Source organism: Lycium barbarum, chromosome 5 (assembly GCF_019175385.1).
Source record: "Lycium barbarum isolate Lr01 chromosome 5, ASM1917538v2, whole genome shotgun sequence".
NCBI classification, from domain to species: domain Eukaryota; kingdom Viridiplantae; phylum Streptophyta; class Magnoliopsida; order Solanales; family Solanaceae; genus Lycium; species Lycium barbarum.
This window is the reverse complement of record NC_083341.1, coordinates 49,885,020-49,904,850: the sequence shown is the minus strand read 5'-3', so window position 1 is coordinate 49,904,850 and position 19,831 is coordinate 49,885,020.

Here is a 19,831-nt window from a genome sequence, read left to right as displayed (position 1 = left end):
AAATGCTATTAAGAACATGAGATAACCATTATATATGAGAGAATGTAATAGTGTACTATGACCATGATTCTGGAGGAATTGAAGCTAAATTGGGAAATGTGGATAAAGTAGGTGAATGAAGATTGTTGGTTATAATATTGTGAAGGTTATTATAGACGTCTGGGAGTTGATACATGATATGGGGAAAGTTGTATAAACAAAGGAAATGCTGCACAATTTTCTCTAGCTTTAGTTGAGCATGTTCATATGATCGATTAACTAATTTTAATACGAACTCTCTTGAAGGTAGAAACGTGAGCATCGAAGGAGAACGATCAAGCGATAGAATAACTAAGCGAATAGGTATGTAAGGCTAGTCCCTCCTTTCTCAGGCATGAATCTTATGACATGATTTTTCCATATTCTCCATGACCTTCTTACATTCCGGAAATTATGATTCTATGTCCATGAAGAGCCTCATATGAGATAAAGTAAGAGATACGTTACGAGCATAATAATGACGATGATGAGCTTAATTCTAAAGTTCATGATATGATGCTTCTACAAAGCTAATGATCCAAATTATGATTTATTGATGTTTTTCTTTGTGCCACACTTACCTTATATGCTAATTCTATCAAGGTGAGGCAGAATACTTATGAAACTCCATAATAGAATCGGGGGTGCACGACCTTATGTCACCCTGATAAAGTATAGTTGTCTTGAGTACCTATGTATGCATTATGATAAGTTTATGATAAGGTTATGATAAGCCTATGAGATGTATGTGATGATCATATTACACCGCACCTATATGACCGGGCAGACACCGCTAAGGCAGGCAGCGTACACACCATATCTAGATGGCATGCGCAGACAGCACTAGTGGACAGCATGAGATGGTTACCCAGGACACGGGAGGCCTGGACGCGGGCTAATGATGATCACACCGTACCTATATGGTCGGGCAACTTATGTCGATATGCATACATGATATGATAATGTTTGTGGAGTAAGTCAGCATGCATTATTTCTATTAAAATTGACAGTCAATTACAGGTTGTTCTCTACTTGATGTCTCCTTATTTCATTAATGTATTGTTATTGTTTACGCCTTATATACACAGTACAATGTTCGTACTGACGTCCCTTTTTTTAGACGCTGTGTTCATGCCCACAGGTAGACAGGGAGGTCATCCAGATTCGTAAGAGCTATCAGAGGACTTTGAGAGCACTCCATTGTTCCGGAGGATCCATGGCATTATTATTCTGTGTACTTATATTTTGGGCACGACGGGGCCCTGTCCCGTCTATATGTCTAGCACTCTAGTAGAGGCTTGTAGATACGCATGTTTAGGTAGTATGGTCTCACGATTTCCTCGTTGTATATATGAATATTTTGATGGCCGAAGGGCTTATGTATATAAAGGTAAATATTTATCAAAGTGAAGATGGTTTTCCTATGAGTATAAGCATGAGAATAATGAATGAACGTAGGAGGAGTATGATGAGTAATAGAATGAGTGGTGCTCGGTGGTTAGCTCCGGGTACCCGTTATGGCCTCTAGCCAGGTCGTGACAAAAGTGTTATCAGAGCAGTTCAATCCTAGGAAGTGTCTACGAGCCGTGTCTACTCGAGTCTTGTTTATTGTGTGTTGCGCGCCACACTAATAAACAGGAGGCTACAGGGTATTTAGGAAAAATGACCATTCTTCTTCTTATGAGATCGTGCGATAGAGCCGTGTTATAAGATTTTATCCTCCCTAATTGTGCGCTATGATTTCAGAGATGCCGCTAAAGAGGAAAGTTATAGCCGCCCAGAAGGGCAAGACAAAGATAGAAAGGCGGGTGGAAAGGGAGTCGCCAACGAATATAGAAGAGGGTGAATCACATAATGAGGCTCCATGTAATACCTCTCCCATTCCGCCTGCTCTAGAAGAACAAGAGGGGCTTTGGTTTCAGCTCCTACGCCTACAGTTCCTCCACCGGCTGCTTCAGTTCACCAAATGACTGAAGCTATTCATTTATTGACGCAGTTAGTTGCCGCCCAGGCACAGCGGCAGAGTTCTGGTCTAAGTGACCAGGCAGTTAGTACTAGAGCCCGTGATTTCATGAGTTTGAATCCTCCAGAGTTTTTCGGGCCAAAGCCGGATGAAGACTCGCAAGGTTTTATTGATGAAATGTTGAGAATATTAAAAATTATTCATGCCTCCAAAACTGAGTCTGTGGAGTTAGCCTCTTATAGACTTCGGGATGTGGCGGTCTTATGGTGTAATAATTGGATATCCTCAAGAAAAGAGAATGCACCTCCTCTAGTTTGGCAAGAATTTGTAGATGCCTTCATTCGTCACTATTTGCCACCCGAGGTTCGTCGAGCTAGAGTGGATAGATTCTTAAATTTAAAGCACGAAAATATGAGTGCCCGAGAGTATAGCCTTCAGTTTAATTCATTGGTTGGATATGCTTCGACCATGGTGGCTGACATGGGAGATAGAGTGCACATATTTGTGAGTGGCTTAGGACCACATTTATTTAAAGATTGTTTAAGGGCCTCATTGCAAGAGGGGATGGATATTTCCCGCATTCAGGCCCATGCCCAGAAATTAGAAGAGCAACAATAACAGCAAAGGGGAGAGCGTGATACGGATAGAGGGCAGAGTAAGAGGGCCAGACCTGTGGGTGCTGGTAGTGGCTATAGAGGGGGATCGAGGTAGTTATATTCTAGACACTCAAGACAGTCGTTGACTAGTGCACCTCCACGATTTGCAGGTAGGAGATTTGATTGCTCCATTCATTCAGGGCAGGGTCAGAGCTCGAGAGCTTCAGGTTCCCAGTTTGGGGGTGATTATATCCATAGAAGACCCCTAATACCGTGATGTAGCCAGTGCGGTAGATTACATCCCGGACAATGTCGCCGAGGTTCAGATGCTTGCTATTCCTCTGGTCAAGTTAGGCACATGATGCGAGATTGCTCGTCGATGAGTGGAAGAGTTTGAGTTCAACCCACAGAATCTGCAGTTGGTTCTTCTTCAGTGTGCCAGGTATGGCAGACTTCCCAGATTCAGCAGGCCGAGGTAGATGCAGAGGGGGAGCATCTAGTTTAGGTGGTATCCAGCCCCGCATCTATGCTTTAGCCAGACAACAGGATCTTAAATCCTCCCCGGATGTGGTTACAGGTATATTATCCGTATTTTCTCATGATGTCCATGCATTGATAGATCCGGGTTCTACGTTATCTTATATCTCTCCATATATTGTTGGCCGTGTTGGGGTGAAACCCGAGCCAATTAAACCTTTCGAGGTATCTACTCCGGTTGGTGATCCCGTGATAGCAAGACAAGTATACAAGAATTGTGTGATGGTGATATGTGATCGCCAGACTAAAGTTGATTTAGTCGAGCTAGAAATGTTAGATTTTGATGTGATTATGGGTATGGATTGGTTGGCCTCATGTTATGCTAATGTTGATTGCCAAATGAAAGTAGTTCGATTTCAATTTCCGAGAGAGCCCGTGCTTGAATGGAATGGTAATACAACATCTCTAAGAGGTAGGTTTATTTCCTACCTTAAGGCAAGAATGATGATAGCTAAAGGCTATATTTATCATCTAGTTTGAGTTCATGACGCCGAAGTAAAGTCACCAACTTTCCAATCCGTTCCGGTGGTGAATGAGTTTCCGGATGTATTTCCAGATGAACTTCCAGGTCTTCCTCCGGAAAGAGAGATTGATTTTGCTATTGATGTGTTGCCAGACACCCAGCCTATTTCCATTCCTCCTTACCGAATGGATCTTGTAGAATTGAAAGAGCTAAAGGCACAATTGAAGGATTTTCTTAAAAAGGATTTCATTATGCCTAGTTCATCATCTTGGGGAGCACCAGTCCTATTTGTGCGAAAGAAAGATGGATCTTTACGGATGTGTATTGATTACAGGCAGTTGAATAAAGTGACGATAAAGAATAAATATCTGCTTCCGAGAATTGATGATTTGTTTTATCAATTACAGGGTGCCAAGTGGTTTTCCAAAGTAGACCTAAGGTTAGATTATCATCAAGTGAGAGTTAAAGAAGAAGATATTCCCAAAACAGCCTTCCAAATGAGATATGGCCTTTATGAATTTCGGGTGATGTCATTTGGGTTAACTAATGCTCTGGCAGTGTTCATGAATTTGATAAATAATGTATTGAGGCCTCTCTAGGATCTGTTTGTAATCGTGTTTACTGATGATATTCTGGTATATTCTCGGACAAAGTTAGAGCATGTAGACCATTTATGTATCGTTCTTGGAATTCTTCGAACTCGAGAATTGTATGCAAAATTTTAAAAGGGCGAGTTTTGGCTGAATTCTGGGACATTTTTGGGTCATGTTATTTCAGATGATGGCATCCGAGTGGATACTCAGATGATTGAAACTGTGAAGACTTGGACAAGGCCTACAACGCCTACAGAAGTCCATAGTTTTCTGGGATTGGCAGGTTACTATAGGAGATTCGTGGAAGGGTTTTCCTCTATTTCATCCCCATTGACGAAGCTAACCCAGAAGTCAGTTAAATTTCAGTGGAATGATGCTTGTGAACACAGTTTTCAGGAAATGAAAGATAGGCTAACTTCAGCCCCAGTCTTGACACTCCCAGAAGGGCCAGATGGTTATGTTGTATATTGTGATGCTTCTAGCGTTGGGTTAGGATGTGTGTTAATGCAGCACGGTAAATTTATTACTTATGCTTCAAGGCTGTTACGGAAACATGAAAAGAACTACCCAACTCATGATCTCGAATTGGCTGCAGTTATTCATGCACTCAAGATGTGGAGACATTACTTGTATGGTGTTCACCTTGATATTTACATAGATCATAAGAGTCTTCAATATATTTTCAAACAGAAGGAGTTAAATCTACAGCAGAGGCGGTGGTTAGAATTATTGAAAGATTATGATGTGAGTATTTTATACCACCTCAGAAAGGCAAATGTAGTAGCTGATGCACTTAGCCGCAGATCGATGGGTAGCCTATGTGAAGCTCCTCAGGAGAAGAAGGGATTAATTCGGGAGCTCCACCAGCTAGCTAACCTTGGAGTTCGTCTAATCGATTCAGGCAGTGCAGGAATTGATATCAATAATCCAACTGTTTCATACTTAGACATGGAGGTGAGGGAACATCAATATAAAGATCCTCAGTTAAGCCACTATAGAGATACATTTCATGAGAAAGAGAAGTATCCATTTGAAACTTCTACCGATGGAGTTCTTAGATACCGAGGCAGGCTATGCGTTCCGAATGTTGCAGAATTATGTCGTCGTAGAATTCTAGAAGAAGCTCATTATTCTCGGTATTCTATTCACCCAGGTGTGACAAAGATGTATCATGATATCAAGTCGATGTATTGGTGGGATAGAATGAAGAAAGACATAGCAGAATTTGTAGCTCAATGTCCAAACTGTCAGCAAGTGAAAACCAAGCATCAAAAGTCAGGAGGATTATTGCAACCAATGGAGATTCCAACTTGGAAATGGGAAGCGATCAACATGGATTTAATTGTGGGGTTACCTCATTCCTGAAGTAAATATGACTCCATATGGGTGATCGTGGAAAGACTCACGAAATCTGCTCATTTTCTTCCAGTCAGAACTACATACTCAGCAAAGAATTATGCAAGGTTATATCTTAAGGAGATTGTGCGACTCCATGGTGTCCCGGTGTCCATTATTACTGACAGTGGAGCACAATTTACAGCTAAGTTCTGGAAATCTTTCCAAGAAGGTTTGGGTACTTAATTAAAGCTTAGCACGGCATTCCACCGGCAAACTGACGAGCAAGCCGAACGCACTATCCAGACCTTGGAGGATATGCTAAGAGCATGTGTTCTAGATTTCGGTAGTAGTTGGGATGACCACTTACCCCTTATTGAGTTTGCATAGAACAATAGCTACCATTCCAGTATCCAAATGGCTCCATATAAAGCTCTATATGGAAGGAAGTGTAGATCCCCAATTGGGTGGTTTGAAATAGGAGAAGTACAGTAATAGGTCCTGAGTTGATTCAGCGGGGAGTGGAAAAGGTCATGGTTATCCGAGATCGATTGGTGACAGCCCAAAGTCGCCAGAAATCTTATGCGGACTACCGGCAGCGATCCTTAGAATTTTAGGTTGGTGATTGGGTATTTTTAAAGGTGTCGCCAATGAAAGGTGTGATGAAATTTTGTAAGAAGGGAAAGTTAAGCCCTCAATATATTGGACCTTATAAGATTGTCGCAAGGTGGGACAAGTAGCATATGAATTGGACTTACCCTCAGAACTGGAATCAGTCCATCCGATTCTCCATGCCTTAATGCTCCGTAAGTGTGTTGGAGATCCTGCTAGGATCGTGCCAGTAGATGATATTCAAGAGACAGAAAGTTGGCTTATGAAGAGGTACCCATTGCCATACTAGATAGGAAAGTACGGAGACTTAGAAACAAAGAAGTAGCCTCAGTTAAGGTCTTATGGAGAAATAATAACCGAGAAGAGATGACTTGGGAAGCAGAAGAAAATATAAAGTCCAAGTACCAGCACTTATTTCAACCCCCGAAAGAGATCCAAGATGAGATATCAAGATTATGAGGTACGTATGTTTTCCTTTTTATGCATTTGGATCGTGTGTGACAAAACTTTATTGCTATTATGTTGTAGCCCTGCTAGGCATTGTTATTATAGGCTGTTGTGATAGGATGGTAGTCCTATATTACAGGGGAAACTGTGGCGAAATTTTCGTAGAATTCCCGAGCGCGAAACATTCGAGGACGAATGTTCTAAAAGGGGGGAAGAATGTTACACCTCAGAAAATTTCATGTTATTGCCTAGTTAATAGGCTAACGTAGGATAAGGAGTATAGGATGTTTCTATAAGTAAGAAAGGTTATTTAACGGTTCTAATTAAGACTCCAAAGACGTTGGAAGTAAGAGGAGAAATTCCCTCAAGGAAGGCAAAGCGTATGTTGTGTTTTGGGAAAGTTCCGTAAAGTACCAAGCTAATGTGGACTTAATGATGTCTTAAGGAAGAGTTATAACGATCCTTAGATTTGTAATGAAGTGTTAAACAAGTGTCAAGAAGGTTCCATAAGGATTGGAGATCAAACGAAACGACGGAAATCATTTCAGGAAAATGGGGTTATACGACCGCTTATACGGTCCGTATAAGGGTCCATATAGCATCCAACAGAAATGTTGTTTCTCTGATGCTGAAGTACGGTCACTTATATGGACCGTATAATGTTGTGTGGACCGTATGAGTGTCCGTGGAAGTCCCGACGGGGCTGAATTAAGTTCAAGTATTTAAATGTGATCTGTCACACCCTAATCTCCCTAGGGTGTGATGCGCACCCGACCCTTACTTAGGGCCTAGCGAACCCTCAGACCCTTCGTGCACACATAATCTTTTTGGACTTTTAGATCAAACAAGGATGAAATACATAGTACAACTTTCAGAAATATTCTCTTTCGTTATTCTCAAATCAAACAAAATCTGTAATCATATGGAATTTATCACATAACACAGAATGACACATCGGCTGATGGGGCCGCTTACAAAACTGACATTCTATACCCACAACTCTGTCTGCAAAGTCTCTAAAATTAATCATAAATCATAGCACATATACTCTGACTTGGCAGCACTCCAGGAGCAAGTGGAGCTTGCCAACGCCGCTAGAACATCTTCTATATTGGCTTCTACTCATCTGGGTTTACCTGCGCGGCATGAAACGCAGCCCCCGAAGAAAGGGGGTCAGTACGGAAAATGTACTGAGCATGTAAGGTAAGAATCACAGTAAAAGAGAATCATAGCTGAAACAGAGGTTTACCAGAATCAAGTTTGAACTTTTAAACATCAAAGAACTTGCCTTTTCAAATGAAAATCATGTATACCATCATCGTATGTCATATATCATATAACGTGCCCCGGCCCTCTAGTGAGGGACGAGGTGAGTAAATTCATGCATGTCATCACCACATATCATATATGCATATAACGTGCCCCGGCCTTCCATTGAGAGACGCGGTGAATGGAATCATGTATGTCATCATTATATATCATATTTGCATATAACGTGCCCCGACCATCCATTGAGGGATGCGGTGAATGAAATCATGTATGCCAATGTCATGTATCATATATGCATGTAACGTGCCCCGACCCTCTTTTGCGGGACGCGGTGAATAGAGTCATCATATGGCATCCTGGCCACCACCCCGTCATCATATCATAATGTCATCATATCATATATAACATGCCCCGGCCCGCAAGTGAGAGGGACGCGGTGAACAATGCAGAGAAGTACGCACGAGAACATACCCTGGCCCGGGACGCAGTGAAGGACATACTGAGACTTGCACGAACAGAGTAGTGCGAAACCATATGCACATAAATCAAGACTCGATAGAGACGTACTCTTACCGACATTTGAAGGATAATAAACACGTTTCAAGTCAATCCGGTTTAGTATGGGAAAGTTACGGACATTTTTACTATAGAACTTTTACGAACGTTTCAAAGCAAATCCAAGATCTTTTACGAAAGTTAGGGACATTAAAACTTACAGAACTCATTTAGAAACAGAATTCTTTATGCTCATCTTGTTATTCAATCATATAATAAGCTCAACTATATCGAGCGTACTCATATCAAAAGTGAATAAGAATCATAGACAAACTCGGAAATATATCAAACGGAACTTCGGAATCATGGATACATATCAAAACCATATGAAGTAGCTTATTCATTTATTAATCATACAATAGACTCAACCATATGAAACATGCTCTTGACAAAAGAGAATAAGCATCATAACCAAGCTCGGAATCAAAGAGTAGAGTTACCCCAAGGTGCGTGTCATGTCATACCTTACTGAGCTCTAGGACATGCCAAAAGAAAGAAAGGGTAAGCCTTACATACCTGCTCCACGTCCTATTAGCTACGCTTAATTGACCAAGCTCGTTAGTCTACATTCAAGAGAGTCGACAAAATCATTAGACTCATCGTCATATACTTATCTTAATCTTTCAAATGAATTCATTTACATCCTACCGAAATTTCGGTAGCATTTCCCCTGTAATTACACCATCCCCGAGAATTCAACTCAGCCAAATTATCAACAACATTAACAACAACCTTACTAACAACTTCAACAATCAATCCAAATATATTCTAACATTATAACCCTTGTCACAAAATTCCACGACATTTCACTCATATTCAATTCAATCACATATAGTCAAGCTAACATCAATGATCTCAAATCCAAGTATTAATCCGAAATCATCCTAACATGGTTCAAGAATACTTCAAACAATTCTCATAATTTTCGAAACAACCCAATCAACATATTACTTCGTCCGAAACCTTCCAAATTCAATAAGAATAATAACGACACATTTCATTCTTTCAAATTCAAACACAACAACCCAACTTACAATATTCCAAACACCTGTCTCACTTCCAAATTCATGAGTTATATTTACAACCTACACATTAGAAACTCTATTCTTATAATTATAAGGAACCATACTAATATCACATTAGCTTCTTCCATAATCCACAAGCGATTACAACTTCACTTCAAACCATTAAATCCTTATTTCACATCATGGAATTCACAACTACAACAATCAAATACTAAATAAAAATTAGTTCATCATTCCTACAACATAAGCATGTACACGGCCAACACCCCAACACACCAAATTCATGATTTTCATTCATTTCTACACACTACAACATGTACAAATCACCCATAACACATGTAAAAGAAGATTAAACATATACCTTTCTCCACTTATCTCTTCTTGCTCGGCTAGGTTCACAACTTGCACAACAATTGCTTTACTTACTCCAACAATCACTCCACGTTAAAGAGGACCTTCGAATTAGTAGAAAAGCTAGAAGAAAATAATTTTTCTTGATCAATTTCCATGGCTTCAATTTTGGCCATACTGGCCGAATGCTTCTCCATTTTTCTTCTTCTTGAAGTTTCATGAACTTGTGAGGGAATATTATGTCTTATTATTTTCTCCACCACTTATCTATATTTATAATTAAGTCCCTCAAATAAAATATGGGCACATGGTCATGGGTGGGGCCCCCATCTATGGTACACGGCCAAAGTGGCCTTTTTCAAGAATTTTCTTGAATGTTGTTTTTGTGAAATCCCCATTTTGCCCCTAGCCTTCCACAATATTACCATGAACCCCTTTGCGAATTTCCCTTTTTACCCTTAGCCTCTCTCAATATTTCCATACTAATAATATTCTTAAATAATATTCATAACAACTTGTACATCAAAATAATTTTTGAAAATGGTCTTGCCCCCAACTTATCACGACTATCTCGAATTATCCGAACATACAAAATACGGGCTATAACATCCTCCCCCCCCCCCCTTTAGAACATTCATCCTCGAATGTTCAACTGACCTCATGGAGTGTCATAATACTTCGGGAGGGTCCCTCTCATAGTTATTCTTTTCTTCATGCCCATTCCTTATCTTTACATGAGTCCTCATTTCGTGTCATGGGTTTTCCAATCCATTGCGCTAATTCATTATCCTTGTCCTTCCCAGGTCATCTCTTCTCTGTTACTGTTTCGTTACAATACCGTAATAGAAGCCATGCCTTTGGTATGCAATCTTCACTTAACGATCCCATATGGCTACAGGCTGTCCCTTGCTCTCATTTATCTATAGTATTGCAGTCCAGTTATACCTATGGTAACTTATGATCCTAGTTCACTTAACTTCTTAGCTCGCAACATCTTTGAGTTCTTACTACAAATTCTTTCTTTGCTTCCTTCCCTCACATTTCTCGACACAAGTGTACTTGTCTTTGATTTCTTTGTACTGGCGCTCGTTTCGTCCATCGTTATTCCTTGTTGACTCTCCGTTGTGGATTCTTTACAAGTATGATCGAGCATTGCTTCACGTCAATGATTCATATACTTTCATAGCGTATATTGTCATATTCCGTACAATTAATGGTCCATATTTTTCGAGCGTCCTACTACTTTTGCCCTTAGCATGGAATCCTTACAATTTATACTCTCTTTGTCCTCGTTCATCGAAACCTTAACTAAATTTATGATGTTATGACCGAGCGGTCTTCTATGTACCTTCTTTGCATTTCATTCCATTTCCTCTAAGATCAAATCTTTCAGACCTCACATGAATTCGCATTCCATACCATTAATTTCCTAATCAACGGTGTCGACCCATTATCCTTATTATTTCCTTGATGCGTAATCAGGCTCCTACCGCTAACTCGTCAAAATATCCTTCTTACTCATATGATTAAGGATTTCCAATTATTTTATGTCACGACCCAACTAGGGGCCGTGACGAGTACCCGATACTTGTACCGAGCACCCCTTGTCTATCGTTTTGCCTTTACCTCTTAGCAAGCCGTATGAACGGTGCCATATTTTTTTTTTTGAACATTAACATTAGCAGCGTCATTATGAACATAGACTAGTAAACTTCGTTATCACTTTATACAACAACATTAACATGCTAAAACACCATATATCTATCTATACCTGACTGACTGTACATATCTGTCTACGAGCCTCTAGACATAGTACGCTTATACATAGAAAGGGCCGAGTACTGTCGTGCCCAAGAATACATACACAAAATAGTACCACTGAAGTGAGGCTCCGGAACAACTGGAGCGCTGTAGAGTACCGCTGGTAGGGCTCCTAAGGATCAAGTCCACCTGTCTGCTGACCTGCGCGACATGAAACGCAGCGTCCACAAGAAGGGACGTCAGTACGAATAGTGTACCGAGTATGTAAGACATGGAAGATAACACAAGCAATAACATAGTGTATAATTAATAATGTCATGGAGTCATAGGACATAGAAAATAGAACTTATACCATGTCATGTATTATCATATCGTATCATATCTTATCTTGTCTTGTCGTAGCATATCGCGTTATAGTATATCGTGTCATAGTATGTCAGGCTATAGTATATCATATCATAGTTCATCATATCATAGCATAGCATGTTATAGCGTGTCGTGTCATAGCATAGCGTGTCATAGCATGTCTCACCATAGCATAGCATGTCATAGCGTATCATAGCATAGCATAGCTTGTCATGTCATGTCCTGTCGTGGGAGATCATAGCATATCATGTCATAGTATAGCTTACCATAGCATAGCATGTCATAGCGTATCATAGCATAGCATAGCTTGTCATATCATGTCCTGTCGTGGTAGATCAAAGCATATCATGTCATAGTATAGCTTACCATAGCATATCTTATCATAGCATGTCTGGTCATGACATGGTAGGTCATATCATAGCGCCGAACAATGTCGGCTCACCCACATAGCGCCGATATACACCGGCTCACCCATATATCCCGCGTCCGGGCACCCCGCGTCCGGGATGATAAGCCAGCTGATCAGGTAGCAATGAAACATGTTTCCCTTCCCATTCCCCCATGTATCCCTTCCCCCCAGCCCAGGTTCATATACATAGCTTGCATATATGTACTTTGTATGCATATACACATCTTATATACGTACACATATTTTTGTATTCATATACATAGCTTGTATACATATACATGTCTTATATACATTTACTTATCTTATATACATATACATATTTTATATAAATATACATCATATAAGCACACAAGGGAGCCCAAGGGAAAATCATGTAGCCATCGGAGTGACGTAAGGTCGGTGACCTCCGAGTACAATATGGAATACTCATGATCGCTCTTGTCTCACCTCGAAGGGACGAATATTTTAAGGTGATATGGTCAACGGAGAATAGTATTAAAGTAAACGTAGAATGAAATCGTGGGCGTCATAGATGACAGTTCATAGGCTTGGAAGTCTTTAGAAAGTGAAGTCATAGCTAGGGAATATAAATTGGATTCGAAAATTAGTTTATCATTTTCATGTTTACATAAGATACTTAGCTTAGTCATCTTAGTCATAGAGTCGTTCTGGTAGTACGTATCATAGGCATATCCTCTTATCTAACATCATTGTTATCATTATCGTCATGGAAGTATCCTCGTTAGAGGAGTCATAGTACTTATCATTTGGTAACGAAATCGGGATTAAAGTTTCCCTTTAGATTCACTTCAAGTAAATCAAGCAAGACTATAAGGAAAATCCGAGAGTAACGGGCCCACCTCGGGCCGGATGAGGTAGCGTATACGATTTACATATATTACATGTCATAGCGTTACTTGTGAGGATCTTAGGGTAATCGGGTCCCATTTATACAAGTGCTAAGGGTTTAGGAGGTTTTTCCCACAATTGGCACACTTTCTAATTCAATTCTATTGAACAAAAAGGAGAAAACTTTAGGTGCGGATTCCGGGGAACAGAGTTGTCCCCGAGGCTCGTACCCGACTTATTACATCTAAGACATGCCATAGAAAGAAGGGTGAAGCCTTACATACCTCTTTCCGCTCCTTTTGCTATTCCAAATTCACGTCAGAATTTCGTCAAAATCTACAAATTGGTCGTTTTTACCAAAACTCTCATTAGTATACTTAGAGTTGAAATCTTAAGGAAACACTTGGCTACCGAAATTTCGGCAGCATTTCCTCTGTTTATATGCCTCGCCCGAAATTCCAATTCAATAACCAACAACATCAACAACAATACCAATAGTCGTAATATCATTTCCAACACCAACATATGCCATAAAACAACCCACACACTATTTTCCAAATTTCTCAACCAACCCACTTGTGATACAACTATTTAATAATCTTTACTTTCGTAAGGAAGTTGAAATTAACACTAAGAACATCAATACCAACATCCTACAAGATAAATATAAGTATTTCCATCCAAATTTGTCTTCAACCCTCAATCTATAAATCAAAAACATCAACACAACAACTAAAACTTTTATTTCTTGCAAATATTCCTTAATCAAACTTGATAAAGAAAGAGATTTAATGATTCATACCTTATTTTTATGAAGGTAGACAAATCTTCAACATTTACTTGTTCCCAAGCTAAATCCAACACCAATCTAAACTATAATCGCGTCTCCGCGTTACCCGGACTTCAATTGGTATTTCGTAGCTTCAATTTTCACTCAAAATTCTCATTTTTGAGTGGGATTTTGGACCCCTTTTTCTGCTGAAGTTTCTGGAATGTTGGAGCATATTTTTGATGAAGAAAAAAATGGGTTTTAGCCCCTTTTATAATAAATTGGTTCGGTGACTGTAGCTACAGTACTGCTGCAGTACTGTAGCGGTACTGTAGCAGTGCTGTAGCAGTGCTGTTTCTACGTGACAGTTCAGTTTGTAACGTCTATAATTCTCTCCTCCGATGTCCTATCAACGAGCGGTTTGTTACATAATAAACTAGACTCGACGAACTGCATTTTAGGCTTTTGAAACGCCTTAAAACTACAACTATACATGGAGATATACCCCTCCAAAGTTGACTAAAAATCCTTCCAGCATTTCTCAAATTTTCATCGAACTTATTTTCTTCAATTTGCTCGATCTCGAAATATTCCGAAACTCTCCATACATGATATTTATCACTTATTATACTAATAATGATCATGTTCGCGTGTTTCAAAATACTCTTTCCCGATTACGACTTACGAGATCGTAATTCACCCTCTTTCTTCGTTGTTACGTACTTTCCATGGCTTGTGCTTTTCAAAACATTATGGGACGTCTCCGACACTTCCTTACTACGGTGAGGTAAATGTCATACTCCTGCTCTGAAAACGCGGGGTGTAATATTTTATTCCCAAATTTTCTCCTCTTCCTTCGACTAATCCGTTAGTATCCCTTTTCTACTTTCATCCTTAACCTTCCTTGGGTTCCTTCCTCCTCGAACACTTTTATCCCTTTGCTATCTGTGGCATCGACTCTGAAGTTCGTGAAATTTTACCTTAACGTGCAAATCCATCCTATTTCTAAGTCATCTTTTCAGGAAAGCTCTTCCATGTCCGAGGCAACCACGTTAATATGACTGCACATTTTATTCCTTTTCTAGACTTCTCAAAGGGCCGAAATCTTCTAACATCGTCACAAGGCCTAGGCATTCTTTCTCTTACTTCACATTCCTTGTCATGGTCACTATTCCTTTAGCCCCACTTATTGAAATTGGTTCTCGAACCTCATACACTACTCTTTTGTCCCATATTACTATACTTTATCCTTTTCACGTGTCTACCTTTGAATTTTTATCCAAATAGTCTCATGTTTTGCCGGTAGTTGCTCTCGGGGCTTTTCCACACTAAGGTTTCTTACCTTTCATCTTTTTCCGACACTTTGATCTCTTTATCTTCCATCTACAGTCTTTCCTTCTTTTCCAGATATCGTTGTGTTAAGACTTTTCCATTCTTAACCTGTAGCGAAAATAACATCAACTTATTTTATTACACTTGCACCATTTATTTTTGCTGCCACTCGAACTTCGGTACCCTTACTTGGTTAATGCCTTCTTTACCGTAGCGCCGGTTGTTGGGACTCACATGTCCACCGATACAAGCACATGTGGGATATCCTACGCATTCATATATATATATGTATGTATGTATATGTATAATTGCTACTACCTTGCCCACAAAATATCTCCAACGCTATTCAAGCCTATCCTAATTCCAAAGTTATGATGCACTTTCTTTCTCTTCACCGATCTAGTTTGTCTCGTCCTATGTGGCCTCTTATGGTCTCCAACCATCTCGTATATTCTAGTTTCCCTTAGGCCACTCTAGCTTCCCATTTGCCTCTTATGTCTAGATCTATAGGGTTTCTTGCACACTTCCCAAGGGGTCACCCATCCTGCAATTTCTCCCACCTTAGCACGCTTAACCTCGAAACTTTGATGGAATTCAGTGCCTTAATGCTGATATAATCGCGTTCCCTTCCTCGCATGACCTTTATTACATGATTTGGAGCGAGTCGAGGTCGTACAGATTCCGAGACATTCTCGTAACACGTCCTTTCCTTTACAATTACTATTTTACTCTTTTCACTCCTCAATATTCACTTTTCGCTTCCGTATATAACTACCTTCCGTCCTAGATTCCCAGATTCCCGATGGTAGCAAATATACCTTCTTTGCCGTTACCTATGAATACTTCGGGTATTAGCCTATTCGGATTTGCACTCACTATCCTTACATAATAATCTTCAGCAAAAACTGATTGTCGATTTTCTCTGAATCCTTTAACAGACCTTGCTCTTGCTAAACCTCGAATGTTATCCATTTTGATCCTTCGGACTGCTAATCGTCTTTCTCGAAATTTTTCTTCATGCCATGCCCAAATCCGTAGCTCCTCTAAGATATTACATCCCGCTTATTGTCTATTTACGATATTTCCTCTCCACGCTCTTCCTGTTAGGTGTTCCAGATCAAATAACCTGATTTTTTGAAAATTTCTGCCCGGGTCTCCATTACAAATTCTTACCATTCAAAATCTGTATGCAGCAAATACCAACAATGCCTTACAGAACATACAGCTATATGACACATCCCAACCATCCAGAGCTTCCAGTTTCGGATAACAGAACAAGTATATCAAAACTTACCTTTATGACTTTTCCATATCATCACTTACCTTTTTCCGTTGTATGTAAGGCTTACATAAGGAATCTCATTTCCTATGACTTGGCTCTATCGCACGATCTATGACAGAAAGAAGGTCAACAACTCCTAGATGCCCTGCAGCCTCCTATTTATAAATGTGGCCAGCTTCACACCATAAACAGGACTCTACTAGACACGACTTTGCAGACAACCCCTAGGACAACCTGCTCTGATACCACTTTGTCACACCCTAATCTCCCTAGGGTGTGATGGGCACCCGACCCTTACTTGGGCCGAGCGAACCCTCAGACCCTTCGTGCACACAAAATATTTTTGGACTTTTAGATCAAACAAGGATAAAATACATAGTACAGCTTTCAGAAATATTCTCTTTCGTTATTCTCAAATCAAACAAAATCTGTAATCATATGGAATTTATCACATAACACAGAATGACCCATCGGCTGATGGGGCCGCTTACAAAACTGACATTCTATACCCACGACTCTGTCTGCAAAGTCTCTAACACTAATTAGAAATCATAGCACATATACTCTGACTCGGTAACACTCTAGGAGCAAGTGGAGCTTGCCAACGCCGTTGGAACATCTTCTATATTGGCTTCTACTCATCTGGGTGTATGAACTTTTCATAATCAAAGCACTTGCCTTTTCAAATGAAAATCATGTATACCATCATCGTATGTCATATATCATATAATGTGCCCCGGACCTCTAGTGAGAGACGCGGTGAGTAAATTCATGCATGTCATCACCACATATCATATATGCATATAACGTGCCCCGACCCTCCATTGAGGGACGCGGTGAATGGAATCATGTATGTCATCATTATATATCATATTTGCATATAACGTGCCCCGGCCCTCCATTGAGGGACGGGGTGAATGAAATCATGTATGCCAATATCATGTATCATATATGCATGTAATGTGCCCCGGCCCTCTTTTGCGGGACGCGGTGAATAGAGTCATCATATGGCATCCTGGCCACCACCCCATCATCATATCATAATGTCATCATATCATATATAACATGCCCTGGCCCGCAAGTGAGAGGGAGGCGGTGAACAATGCAGAGAAGTACGCAGGAGAACATACCCTGGCCCGGGACGCAGTGAAGGACATACTGAGACTTGCACGAACAGAGTAGTGCGAAACCATATGCACATAAATCAAGACTCGATAGAGACGTACTCTTACCGACATTTGAAGGATCATAAACACGTTTCAAATCAATCCGGTTTAGTATGCGAAAGTTACGGACATTTTTACTATAGAACTTTTACGAACGTTTCAAAGCAAATCCAAGATCTTTTACGAAAGTTAGGGACATTAAAACTTACAGAACTCATTTAGAAACAGAATTCTTTATGCTCATCTTGTTATTCAATCATAAAATAAGCTCAACTATATCGAGCGTACTTATATCAAAAGTGAATAAGAATCATAGACAAACTCGGAAACATATCAAACGGAGCTTCGGAATCATGGATACATATCAAAACCATATGAAGTAGCTTATTCATTTATTAATCATACAATAGACTCAACCATATAAAACATGCTCATGACAAAAGAGAATAAGCATCATAACCAAGCTTGGAATCAAAGAGTAGAGTTACCCCAAGGTGTGTGTCATGTCATACCTTACTGAGCTCTAGGACATGCCAAAAGAAAGAAAGGGTAAGCCTTACATACCTGCTCCACGTCCTATTAGCTACGCTTAATTGTCCAAGCTCGCTAGTCTACATTCAAGAGAGTCGACAAAATCATTAGACTCATCGTCATATACTTATCTTAGTCTTTCAAATGAATTCATTTACATCCTACCGAAATTTCGGCAGCATTTCCCCTATAATTACACCATCCCCGAGAATTCAACTCGGCCAAATTATCAACAACCTTACTAACAACTTCAACAATCAATCCAAATATATTCTAACATTATAACCCTTGTCACAAAATTCCACGACATTTCACTCATATTCAATTCAATCACTTATAGTCAAGCTAACATCAATGATCTCACATCCAAGTATTAATCCGAAATCATCCTAACATGGTTCAAGAATACTTCAAACAATTCTCATAATTTTCGAAACAACCCAATCAACATATTACTTCAACCGAAACCTTCCAAATTCAATAAGAATAATAACGACACATTTCATTCTTTCAAATTCAAACACGACAACCCAACTTACAATATTCCAAACACCTGTCTCACTTCCAAATTCATGAGTTATATTTACAACCTACACATTAGCAACTCTATTCTTATAATTATAAGGAACCATACTAATATCACATTAGCTTCTACCATAATCCACAAACGATTACAACTTCACTTCAAACCATTAAATCCTTATTTCACATCATGGAATTCACAAGTACAACAATCAAATACTAAATAAAAATTAGTTCATCATTCCTACAACATAGCATGTACACGGCCAACACCCCAACACACCAAATTCATGATTTTCATTCATTTCTACACACTACAACATGTACAAATCACCCATAACACATGTAAAAGAAGATTAAACACATACCTTTCTCCACTTATCTCTTCTTGCTCGGCTAGGTTCACAACATGCACAATAATTGCTTTACTTACTCCAACAATCACTCCACGTTAAAGAGGACCTTCCAATTAGTAGAAAAGCTAGAAGAAAATAATTTTTCTTGATCAATTTCCATGGCTTCAATTTTGGCCATGCTGGCCGAATGTTTCTCCATTTTTCTTCTTCTTGAAGTTTCATGAGCTTGTGAGGGAATATTATGTCTTATTATTTTCTCCACCACTTGTCTATATTTATAATTAAGTCCCTCAATTAAAATATGGGCACATGGTCATGGGTGGGGCCCCCATCTATGGTACACGGCCAAAGTGGCCTTTTTCAAGAATTTTCTTGAATGTTGTTTTTGTGAAATCCCCATTTTGCCCCTAGCCTTCCACAATATTACCATGAACCCCTTTGCGAATTTCCCTTTTTACCCTTAGCCTTTCTCAATATTTCCATACTAATAATAGTCATAAATAATATTCATAACAACTTGTACATTAAAATAATTTTTTAAAATGGTCTTGCCCCCAACTTATCACGACTATCTCGAATTATCCGAACGTACAAAATACGGGCTATAACATGATCTCACTTCACTGATTTCATTTCCCACACTTCTCCATCTCTCTCAAGGCTTCTAGAGAGTTTCACACACTTCTTCCACAAGAACTCAACAGAAATTCATGATCAACTTTAT